This window comes from Strigops habroptila, chromosome 3, assembly GCF_004027225.2.
Source record: "Strigops habroptila isolate Jane chromosome 3, bStrHab1.2.pri, whole genome shotgun sequence".
Taxonomy (NCBI): domain Eukaryota; kingdom Metazoa; phylum Chordata; class Aves; order Psittaciformes; family Psittacidae; genus Strigops; species Strigops habroptila.
Window position 1 is genome coordinate 40,460,211 of NC_044279.2, and position 11,837 is coordinate 40,472,047.

Consider the following 11,837-nt stretch of genomic DNA (forward strand, 5'->3'; position numbering starts at 1 on the left):
GAGTCCTTAGTTCTCATAAACAACACCCAACCAAGTTACCCTTTACACTACTTACTTAAGATGCAACGAGCCTTAGCTTCCTGAAGTTTAAAAACAAAAACCAAAACCAAAAGAGCTAGAAGTTTGAGAGCCCTGAGCCTCGTGTTGCTACTCAGCAACACCAAGTGACCATGGTGCTACACAAGAGTTACTGGTCTTTTTTTCCCAAAAAGCAGACTAAGCCATGCAGTAGTGTAATTTTTCTGCTGGATCTCCAATAACCTGATGCATCAGGTATTTTGAGTTCTGCTGAAGAACAAATGTATTAGACAGAAAGATGATTTTTAACTGTTCACAGCATGAGAATTGTCATGCTGGTAAGAGGCATAATGCAGAGGCATAATGAATTCTTGTGTCTGTAATAAGAGGAAGGACTCCTCCACAATTTATTATGCAGAATAATTAAGGAACAGAGCTCAGAAATAAACCCACATAAGGGAACAAAGAACTACAATGCAGGAAGATAAGTAGAGCAACATCTGCAATACATTTTTCTGAGCTTCCTATTGGCAAATACTTAATCTATATAGGATGTAAGGATAAATAATTTCTTCTCTTTTTGAATTAAAGACCATAGGTGATACTGGGAAGCATTCACAGAATAGAGCAGCTGAAACAGTACAGCTGAATGTTGACTTTTGCCTCATTCTATTCATGCCCCAGTTCCATCTATGCTGCTTATATTACAATTAATAAAACAGAGATTACTTCAGTATATTTACATTACAAGATAACAGAAGTCCTGTTCATAAAGTGGGTTGTATTTATAAAGGTAATCTGTCAGTCACAGGGGAAAGTGGCTTAAGTTAAGCAAAAAGCCCACCAGTTCCTTTCATAAAGGAGCAATTACCATTTGATAATTAATAAAATACATAGTCACAAATTATGCAAAAAATCTATTTTGATTACTTTTTATTAGCAAAAAAAAACCATTAATACTCAATAAATCATTCGTTGATTTGTTATGCTTGAAAATAAAGACCACCTACCAGATCTCTAATCTTCTTTTTGATATAAACCAAACGCTGTTTGGGAAGAAAGTAGAAATTAACAACAAAATATACAAGGACATCTTTTTATTAAATTCACTGAAGACAAATATTGTTTATATGCCAAAAACAGCGCAGGGGGAAGGGAAGTACTAAAGCTTGTTTTAATTCAACAAAGGCATGCCTCTGAAAACCACACTAGCACCATTTGTAACCTGTGAATTGACAGTGAACCAGAACAGAGGTTGTCTACAAATCTAAAACCAAACCAAAGCAGAACTACCAAACCCCAAACCCTCTCGCACCACAGGCCTCATTTCCTTACACCGGTTCTTAGTTAGCAAAAAAAGAAAGCATGTTTTCCTGTTCCAAGCTGAGAACCAAATGGAGCTGATGACACTGAAAGGAACTGATTATTAAGTTCAAAAGAAAATACTCTCGTTAAAGCATAGACAGGAATATCAAGCACCGTTCTTTAAAGCAGCGACAGTGTGTATAGTTAATATTTAATTCCAGCAGCTGACATGGCACAGACCCATCTGTACACTCTCAGGTTTATTTTCATCAGGTTTTCCCTCATTTTCTAAGGCAGTTCGCTGCTCTCCATTCTGTTATCCACCTTGATTAGCATGTATAATCTCTCTACTCGATGCTGCTTTGCCTCAGCAGGCTTTCTCTTTTAATGGAGAACTTCTATCACCAAGGGAGAACATTCATTCTTGTTGATGATTTCCAAAATCAGTCTTAAAACCTCTCCTGACACTCAGCAATTTTGTGCATTATTCAAATTGATAGAATCGGCGTTTGTGTAGAGAAGGTTTCTTTTTGCTTGCAAATATCACAGGCCTTAAGCTGTCTTTTCCCCTGATGATTTTCTATCACTAATATTCTAATGTAGTTGCTTGAATTTAGGTTTATCCAGTCCCTTCTCACAGGCCAGTGACAGTGAAGTATAACTACAATCCTATTTGCCAGCTAGAATCAAGGTACTGTTTTTAAAAAACAGCAAGTAGCAAGTCTTTATAGGTAGGTTAGCGTGGGGTCTGTAATTCTGCATACAAAACAAGATTCAAATGTTATCTTATTAGCTCCTCTCTGCAATCACAAAGATTACATTTTAATTATTGATGAGATTTTCCCTTGATCACAGAGGGGACATTACAAATTGTAATTTCAGTACAGGAAATATGCACTGTTCCGTGAATTGTTCAGCCTCCAACACCTCACAATGGACAGCCTAGTAAAATCTTTAGTGTCAATTTTGCAGCTAGAATTACTGGCTTAGAATTGTAATTTCTTCTCATGTATTGTGCAGACTCGACTTTTTTTTTTTTTAAAGACACTAATCAAAGCAATGAGGTATCTTCAAAGTCTACAATGTGCATCATGGAGATTAATCAAAGCTGCTTTGCTTATGCACACAAAAAGCTTTATTTAAAGCAGACTGCAAATAACATTAAGAACTTCAGGTCACAGCTACCCCTTTGGATGAGTTAGCCTGAAGACCTAGCTGAGAGCCCTACACTGAAGACTGCCAGGTAGCAGCTTACAGGAGGTTATCTGCTTCTAATGTATTACTAGTACACTTCTATTATATGCACAAATATATACATACACACACATATTATTTTCTACACAGTAAGCAAGCCTTTGAAGTAAAGCAGATACTATCTAGGCACTGTCTGTATCACATACAGACAGCACGTATCACTGTCTATGTAACACAGGCAAGTATATCTTGAAAACCCTGAAAAACCCCAATCTTCTCCCCCAACTAGTAGTCCTCCACAGTGTCTGAGCTATCTGGAGGAAATACAAGGTTACAATCGTGCCCTCTTCTAAAGCCATCATCTTCTGAAAACAGCTAAAGCCTTGATTAGTCAGATGGTGCCTAGAGTTTTAAGAAATGAGACAGAAAATTCCCTGCAGCAATTTAACTGTCATCTGTGTAGGAGACCAAGGCAGAAGAAAGATAGTAAGTAATCAAGGAGATTGGTACAGGTAGCGTAGCTGAAATAGCAGGAGAAAGCTGATAGGTCATAGAATCATAAAATGGCTAGGGTTGGAAGGGACCTTAAAGATAATCTAGTCTTCTCTCATAAGAAGAAAATTGACAGTAATCCCAGTTGTCTTTACCTCAACAAAACTAGCAAGCAGAAGGCCCTCCACATCCTACTTACACTGCAGAACAGATGGAAGAGAAGCAAAAAGGCATTGGTAGAGTAGATGCCATTAGGTTAGGAAAGCAATGCAAGTCGTATTCACTCACGAAAGATACTCCTCCATTAGTGATGTGCACATTACATCCACCTTAATATGTCAGACATCAGCTACAAAAACCATGGCCAGATGTGAAGTCACACTAAATTAACCCTACCTGCTGCTTCAGGGAAGAATTTAACAGCCTTTCTCAATCCTCTTTTTGACCCACCTCCTCCACATTACCAAAACTTTCATGACATTCCCGGAATTGGAAAAGAGGATGACCTGGGGGAAAAAAAGGTAATAGCACAGAGAGGCACAGAGCATTGTAAGTTCATTGTAAATTCTCCTCATAAGAAATGGAATTACTAAAAGAGCACATATCTTACTCGAAGAAATACTAAAGGTCAGACATCTGGAGAGCTGGAAATCACTATTATTGATCCTGAAATTTCTTCTTGTAGACCTTGGATCTTGGCTCCCCAATGCAAGACCTAAATGACTTCTCCTTCTGATACAGACCTGTCTCTTCCCCTCCCAAAGAGGGAAAGGAGCATTGAAAAGAATGAGCATTACAGGAAGAGAGCATTTCCACATTAACTTCTGCTGCAGCATGACCATAGATCTCGAAACATCCAGTACTTGAGTGTCCAACAGTCCCTCAAAGAGCAGTGCAGCAGCTTCCAAGACTTGTGGAAAACAGGGTAACACTCGCATTACTCATATCAGAGCATGTAACTTCTTCCAAAAACATGAAAACCCAACCCAAAACTATACATCCACCTACTCAGGGGAAAAGAAGCTGCTTCCTGAAGTGCTTGGTTGGCTTCACAAGCTCTCTTCACCTGGAAATGACCAGACTGAAACAATGCCACCCCAGGCACCCACAGCACCTCCACCCAGCACCACTCCTAGAAACAACATTTAGTTTAGCTGCTAGTTGCAATTCCATGGAGCCAGGCACACACAGGAATGCAGCTTCACGTTCAGCAGCCAGGGTGCAGGTGGCAATACAGGCAAGGAGTCGGCACGACTGCCATAATCCTATACGAGAAGCACAAAGATTATCTGTGCCAGTCTACAAACTGGGAGATACACCAACGGTAAACTGCCTAAGAAAGAACACATAAATGAATGAATCAATCTGTCAAGCGAGCTGCCGCATTTTTACGCTACACATGAGGGTGGGGATGAGGGAGAAGAAAATATTAAATGGTTCACAGTCAGGCCCAAGTAACATAAACTGCAATATGTGCATGAAGTCATAATTCATTTTCCATGCATTGCACAGTCAATTGCACTACTCTAAATGGATATTTAAACTGGCTCAGTTCAATTTGAAGACACAAATAAACTTGTGATTGCCTTCGACTGGAAAAAATACTGAAAGAAACATGATGAGAGCTCTCAATTACGCCACAGAAACTGCTTGCATCAAACCTCTTATCGGACAAAGGTAAAGTCACACAAGGAAGGAGACTGGTGCCTTCTTCTAGAGCCATGTTAAATATTTGTTTTCGGGCTGTAGTCCTTCTCTTAGACCAGTTCTCCAGTGACAAACAATGGTAAACCCACTCTCCTGGTACAGTACAGCACTGCAGGATTCGACTCCCACAGTTGCAAAACAAACTGAAGTTTATGCAGGCTCACTGGTTTAATGTCTCAACAGTATCCTAGCTATCCCTTCTGTGCTAAGAACGGTATTTGCTTTATGCAATATCAAGGTTCACAAGTTGCACTAGAACCTCCCCTGCGAACAAACTGCCTCCACATCCTCCTCTCAGTGGCATCCCACCACATGAGGAACAAGACTCCTACCTTGCTCCTTTGAGCACAAGTCCCCACGCATGGCGGAGAACGCTGCAGCAGGTCCCTCAGGCAGCCACATCTGAGATGGGTCTGGGAGGAACAGCTTGCACAGGGGGTGACAAACTCACAGGGATTTATTTCAAAGGCTTCACGTGGCTGGGAGCAGTATTTCCCTAACTCCAGGCAGTATTTATATCACCTGCAGAAAGAGGCCACAGAAGGCCTCTCCTCCTAGAGCCTCCTCCAAAGGAAAAGGAGTGGCCCATAAGCAAGTATTTACATCAGAATTCAACTATTGTTATTATGCTATTTAGTACCGAAAAGGACTTATATCCATCACCACATATTCTCACACCAAGTGATCTTTCCCATTACACTGCAACTAGCCAAGTGAAGCTAAGCTTTCAAGTAAGCATGTTTCTTACTGAGTACCACTTGAGGAGTATCTAAACACAGATTTCCAGCATCATTATACCTTTTCTAAACTTGCAAAGACTGCAAGACCATAAAATCTGAATGTATTAACTAAAAAATTAGATCAATGCAATACTTAAGCAAATGTTGCCCATGTTTTACTTAAAAAAGTACTCACTTTACCTGTAAAAGCATCCTTTTTACTACATCTTAACAGTAATCAGGAAAAAAAAATCCACATAAAATTCCAAGCAATGGAACTTGATGTGTACCTAGCAGTAAGTGTTTCATAAATCTTAAAATATCCCATTTCTCCTTTAGAATACCACCAGGAATCTTTCATAATTCATGAACTAGACACCAACTGAACCCTTAATTTACCACACAACCTCCTATCAACAATATAACCTTCTTTCTAAGTAGCATCATCTAGTTATAATTAATAAGCTGTTTGCCTTAACTCTCCAAATCATCTGTAAGAAATACAACATCTAAAGAGCACCTTTTTGAGGGAAAATATGCGAACCACTGAGATGAGGCTGTCTGTAGGTATCAGAAAAAGACCTATTGTACAGGAGAGAAAGCCAGGTTTGGAATGATGCTTCTGCCATTTCAAGAGTTGGGTAAATCATTTACAGGTGGTGTTTGTGACTTAGGAAGGGAAAGGAGAAGTAAAAAGTATCCTTTAATTTATTAAACCCATTCCTAAGATAAATAAAGCCCAAGCCACAACTCAGTTTATGAGACCACCCACTTACTCTCAGCTTTAAACACATGAATATTAAAACCAACCTATTTTCTTCTGATGCATAATTCCTTAAATAGCTAAAACTGTCGATCAAAAAAGTCACCTACAACATGTACGCTTCCCTAAGTTGGCCAAGAACACTAAATTCAATGAAAATACTTTATCACATGTTTGAATGATCAGTAACATAGCTGCACCTCCAAGTCCAAGCCTTTTAAAAAGCAACCCACCGGTCTTTTAAAATAACCTTCAAAATACTATGGATTCTGTTTGCAGGCAAGCAAGAGAGAACTGTGGAAGAAACAGTTTTCCCTTATCTCAACTGAATAGTCATATTAACAGCTTCTGCAGTACTACAACACAAACACCGGGTGACAGGATTATTGCACCGGAAAATGTATTAACATACAGATAGCATATGACTGCACCCAAGCTTGGATGCAAGGAGAATGAACGGTTGAGTGAACAGAAGAGGAAGATCAGATACACACACTCCCATACTGTCACTGGAACCTTAAGAACTTCCAAAGAGACAGATGCAGCATTTTTAGTGGATGAAGGATCAGTGCTGCACCCTGTGTTGAGGGAATAAGCTGCGATAAAACCTCACAACCACAATTGAGAGTGTGAAGAAAATGAGGTTTATTTATTCCTCCCCTAACAGCTAAAGTCCAAGCTAGTTCCTCAAAACGAAAATCACACTTCCCAAATGCCTCTTACCATCTGTCAAACAGTTTTAGCTGCTCTCAAGAGGCTTCTCATGCTACTATATATGTTACATCTGCAACAGATTTTCTTGTTGTAGAGTACAGATGGAATAAAACATTGTTTTATAACAAACACAGCAAAATACTGCACCGGATTTCAATTGTGTACAATCCAGAACCAGTTACTCTTAACAAAACACTTCTGACTAACATATCTGCTGCTAGTCAGTGCCCTATTATGAGCACTGTTCCCTAAATATTACTTGCTCAGTTTATGGGGTTCAGTACTGCACGTACACCTTTCTTTTAAAGGTCAGTGTCAGTCCTCAAGACTCCACCAAGTCTCCCTACTATGGTATGAAATTACAAACACAAATTGAGACAAATTACCAGAAAAGCATGAAACTTGCTCTTCCCACAAGGTGGCAAAATGTTTAAGACAACGCTACACAGAGCTGCTTCTTCTGTGTCTAAACTGATGGAGCTTCTTAGGCTGAGAAACCATCTCCTGGATCAGTAGTTAATTTATAAAAACATCCCCAAAAATTATGCAGATTCTTCAAGGCCAGAGTCAAAGGAAGTCCACAAAGCAGCAACAATATACCTCCTCTACTAACTCCCTGTACCATGAAAGTGAGCGTTAATTTTTCAAAGTAACCATTTTTTCTACTTTCTGGTTACAAATTAGACCTTGCAACATCTAGACAATTTGTGAAAGTCACATTAGTCTCAATATTTGCTCACAGGCTTTCAACAGAAGCAAAAGCCTTACAAAGCTCTTCACATTCCTCCAGCTGTAAACTCTTAGTATGATTTTCCATTCTATATTAGTGGAAGAGCTGTAAGCAGCAGAGGGAAGGAAGGAAACTATTGACAGGCTGTTAAACAGAGAGGTTGTCAACTTTACCCAAAACACAAGAAAACAACGAAAGAAATCACTCAAGCAAAATCGAGAAACAATCCTCTAAAACTAACCAAAGCCTTTGAGATAAAACTTGCGTGGAGTTTTTTGTTCGGTTGGGGTTTTTTGGGAAAAACAAAACCACCAAACCCACCACCAAGACTGTGCCCATCGCCTCCTGTATCTTAAGAGATATATTCCTGAACTGTATTACCATCAACTACCTGTCATAATAAAAGGTAATTGTAAAGGCTGTCTAACAAAATGGAAAAGCTTTATTAATTCAGCATCATTATGACCACATCAGAAGGAGGAGGGGTGGAGTTCACTCAGTAAAGAATTGCTTGACATTTAGAAGCAGTACCTTTTACTTCCTCACCAATGCACTGAAACAGCCTGGGTGAAGAACTATGCTGTTTCATTTCCTGTAAAAACAGTGACTGTATAAATACCCGCCTCAAAAAGCTTTCAGCTACTGCTCCCGTCCTCCCCAACCGTACGTCTGTCATACAAGCAAGATCTTCATTAACAGTATACTGTATATTGAACCACAATTTACCTGACCAAGATTTCCATATTACAGTTGGGGAAATGGGATCACCAGCTTCTGTGTTTGTACTGCTTCTATCGCACTGCACATACTGAAGAAAAACCCACACCTTCGGGTAGTAAGACTGTCCTGTTTCTCAGAAAACAGCTGTCATTATTTCTTCGCTGAAGGCCTTTTCCTGTCTTCCATCACAATTCTCTGGTTTGTTAAACACTAAAACTTGTTCGTCTGTGTTTAATCATAAATTTGACTAACCTTTTTGAGTAGATTCATCAAAAGGAAACAAAAACCCCACACTGCTTAGCCCATTGGGAAGTTTTAACTATATGATGGCATGTAATTTCTGCAGCAAATTTATTTCCTGTTCTGAACCAGAAGGCCAAGAGACTAACAGATAAGTTATTTGACAGACAGCCTAAAGTGACAGAAATTTCACAGCATGGGGAAGGAAAAAGGAGGAAAACCCCTTAGAAAGCTCCCACGCTCCAGGAAACAGAAGTTGTGAGAAGTGCAGCGGGGAGCAGGTGGTAAAACAGAAGTCAATGAAGAGATAAAAGCCTAATAACTGACTTGATGCAGTTAATTAAAACTTGGCTGAGTGATCTATGTAAAGATTTACCAGACAGAGAGGGGGCTGGAACACAACTTCACCGAATACTAAACACACACAGTTTCTTGTACAGGTAATTGCACAAACATGTCTTTGAAAGTGTAAGAGCAGGCATAAGAAAAAGGGTAGGTACTGCATCACCTGAGACCCTTCTTGATCACTTCAACAGCATTAAAAAATAAAAAACAATCAGAAAAAAGCAATCTTCAAAAAACTTCTTTTCCCCAAAAACTACTTTCTGCCCATTTCAGCAGTGGCAGAAATACGAGCTGGATAGCACCTTATTAAAAAAAAAAAAAAAAAAAAAAAAAAAAAGAAAGTAAAAACACCAAAAGAAAACCCAACAACAAAAAAAAAAAAACAAAAAACAAAAAAAAAAACCAAAAAACAAAACAAAAAAAAATCATTTTTAACTAATCTCACAGAGCAGTGTGTTCAAAAGGAGCTCTTCCCCTGACCCATGATTAAAGTAGGAAAAAGACCTACTCTATGTCAGGTCTAAGACACATCCATCTCGACAAATTCAGCTTATTTACAACATGATCTTAAGGGTCTTTTCCAACCTAAATGATTCTATGATCTTCACAGCAATGGAAAAAAGAAGCCAAAGAGCCCACAAGTCACCACAGTTGCATATATCTCTTTTTCTCAACTAGTTTCAATTTTGCAGCAGACTGTATTAAATCAGCATCTGGAAAGGAGGGCTCTACACCTGAGTTTTAGAAAGTCATATATTCACAAAACATTACTTCAAAGCTCAGGAGTTTTGATGAAAAACTAGTACATGGCTAAAGCAACAAACATCCTCACAAGTTTGCAGGGAACTCTAAAATGAAACAGCACAGAGTTTCAGTGGTCCTTTCTACAGCTACTTGATAGCCAACAAGGGAAATAACGTTCTGCTCCTTTTCCTCCCATCATTTAAAGCCAGTACTACATCAACTCTAAACTAGCTGGAGAACAGACCTGACAAAGACAAGTGAAGAGCAATGCACCACACACACTCCTCCTACTGCCCATAATGTTTGCTGTGGATGAACAACTCACTGTTAACTAGAGTCTTCTAAAAACTTAAAAAATTAGGTTGATATTAAACAAGCATCAGCAGGGCCTCAACTGGGCTAACACTTCATCAGCATCATTACAGAAGCATAGAACGGTTTGGGTTGGAAGGGACCTTAAAGCTCATCCAGTTCCAACTCCCTGCCAAAGGCAGGGACACCTTCCACCAGACCAGGTTGCTCAATGCCCCGTCCAACCTTGCCTTGAGCACTGCCAGGGATGGGGCAGCCACAGCTTCTCTGGGCAACTGCGCCAGCACCTCAGCACTCTCACAGGGAAGACTTTTTTCCTGATGTCTATTCTAAATCTTTCCTCTTTACGGTTAAAACCATTCCCCCTCGTCCCCTTTAAAGCCTTCCTCCTTTTTACATGCCCTTGTAAAAAGTCCCTTTCCAGATTTCTTGTAGGACCCCCATGTATCAAATAGAATTATACTTGTTGTGATGAAGCTGAAGTGACTGTAGTTTAGAAAACTTCCAGATGAAAAAGCAGTTTTAAAAGGTTTCCTGTCCTCAGTCCCAAGAACTGTTTTGTTTGGACAGTAGTTCACACGGAGCAACATCTCATGTTAGAAACATCTCCAGTGACATGCAGGAACATGGATGGCTTTCCTCCCTTCAGGAAAGGAATTCTACAACACACAATTTACGAAGACACTTATTTCAAGCAAACGTCTGAAGCTCAGCTGTATTATCATTGACTACGTTAAGCAAAAAGCCTTTAGACGAGATGGGCATGCACTCTTTTAGAAGCAAGCCATTTATAAGACCTCTTAATAAAGATACATTAGAGCAGCTGGTTTCATTCCCCAGGGCACTGCTAAATCAGCAGAGTCTTTTCCCAGCAAGGAGGCTACCGACAAGCTAAGGAGCTACGTTTTAACTGCACTCAGTACTTAACCCGGCGGTTTCCAAACCGCATCTTGTGGATCCTCACGGGCCCAAGGTGTGAGCAGAGCAATTAATAAAAGCAAGTCGACTGCGAAGCAGCTTCCAAGCGCCAAGCCGAGGCGCCCGGCTACACGGAGGCGCTGCGGTCTGCGCCCACCGCGGGCTCCCCAACGCCACTGAAGCCTCGGCCGCACCCCCGGCCCAGCAGCCCGCCCTTCCCGCGGCCGGCACCGCGCCCCCGGCTGGGCCGAGGCCGAGCCGCCACCGGAGACCCCGAGAGCTCCCGGCACCCCCCGCCCCGCCCCGCCCCGCCCCAGCCAGCAGCCCGCGGCAGCACTCCGTGACTCCACTCCATGACCCCGCCACAGACCCGGCCACGGACCCCGCCGCGGCGGCCGCAGCGCTACCCCGCACCCCGGACCCGCCGCTGCGGCACGGGCGGGGGCTCCGGGCCAGGGCCTGACGGGGCGGGGGACCCCCGCCCTGCCGCCGGGCTCTGTCTCACCTCTCCCCGCAGCCAGGTCCGGCGGGGGGCGGCGGCCGGGACCCCTCCTGTCGCCTCCCCGGCGCGGGCTCCGCCTGCCGTGCGCGGCACCCACCGCTCCTTCCCCCCGCACAGCGCCCGGTCGCCGCTTGATCCGCTCATCCGCCGCGGCGGGCGCACACGCAGGCTCGCCCCGCCCCGTCAGGCAGTGGCCATCGGCGGCACCGCCCCCTGCAGGGCGGTGTGTGCCACCCCCCGAGCCCCCCCCGGGAGCCCGTTATCGCGGGCAGCAGCAGGGGCCGGTGCTGCCCGCTGCGGGGCGGGCAGTCGCTAAAGGAGGAGAGCTGAGGTGGTGGAGGCTGAAGGAAGCGGAATGGATCTGGGTCTGTGAAACGGCTGAGGGGGGGTGAGGGTCCAGAGGTCCTGCACAAG

At 42.4% G+C, this 11,837-nt stretch overlaps 1 protein-coding gene across 5 annotated transcripts in view; it reads right to left on the reverse strand.

The window, feature by feature from the left end:
- OSBPL8 (oxysterol binding protein like 8) overlaps positions 1 to 11,607 on the reverse strand; it is a 98,775-nt gene extending 87,168 nt beyond the window's left edge. For 3 of the 5 annotated variants that reach the window (XM_030478068.1, XM_030478067.1, XM_030478065.1), the window contains exon 1: positions 11,427 to 11,592. The gene's annotated coding sequence lies outside the window, so the exon portion shown is untranslated. Of the gene's footprint in view, positions 1 to 8,368; positions 10,149 to 11,426 lie in introns of those variants that run through there. The other 2 variants (XM_030478063.1, XM_030478064.1) reach the window with 2 other exon arrangements.
- Between the last annotated feature and the right edge of the window lie 230 nt (positions 11,608 to 11,837).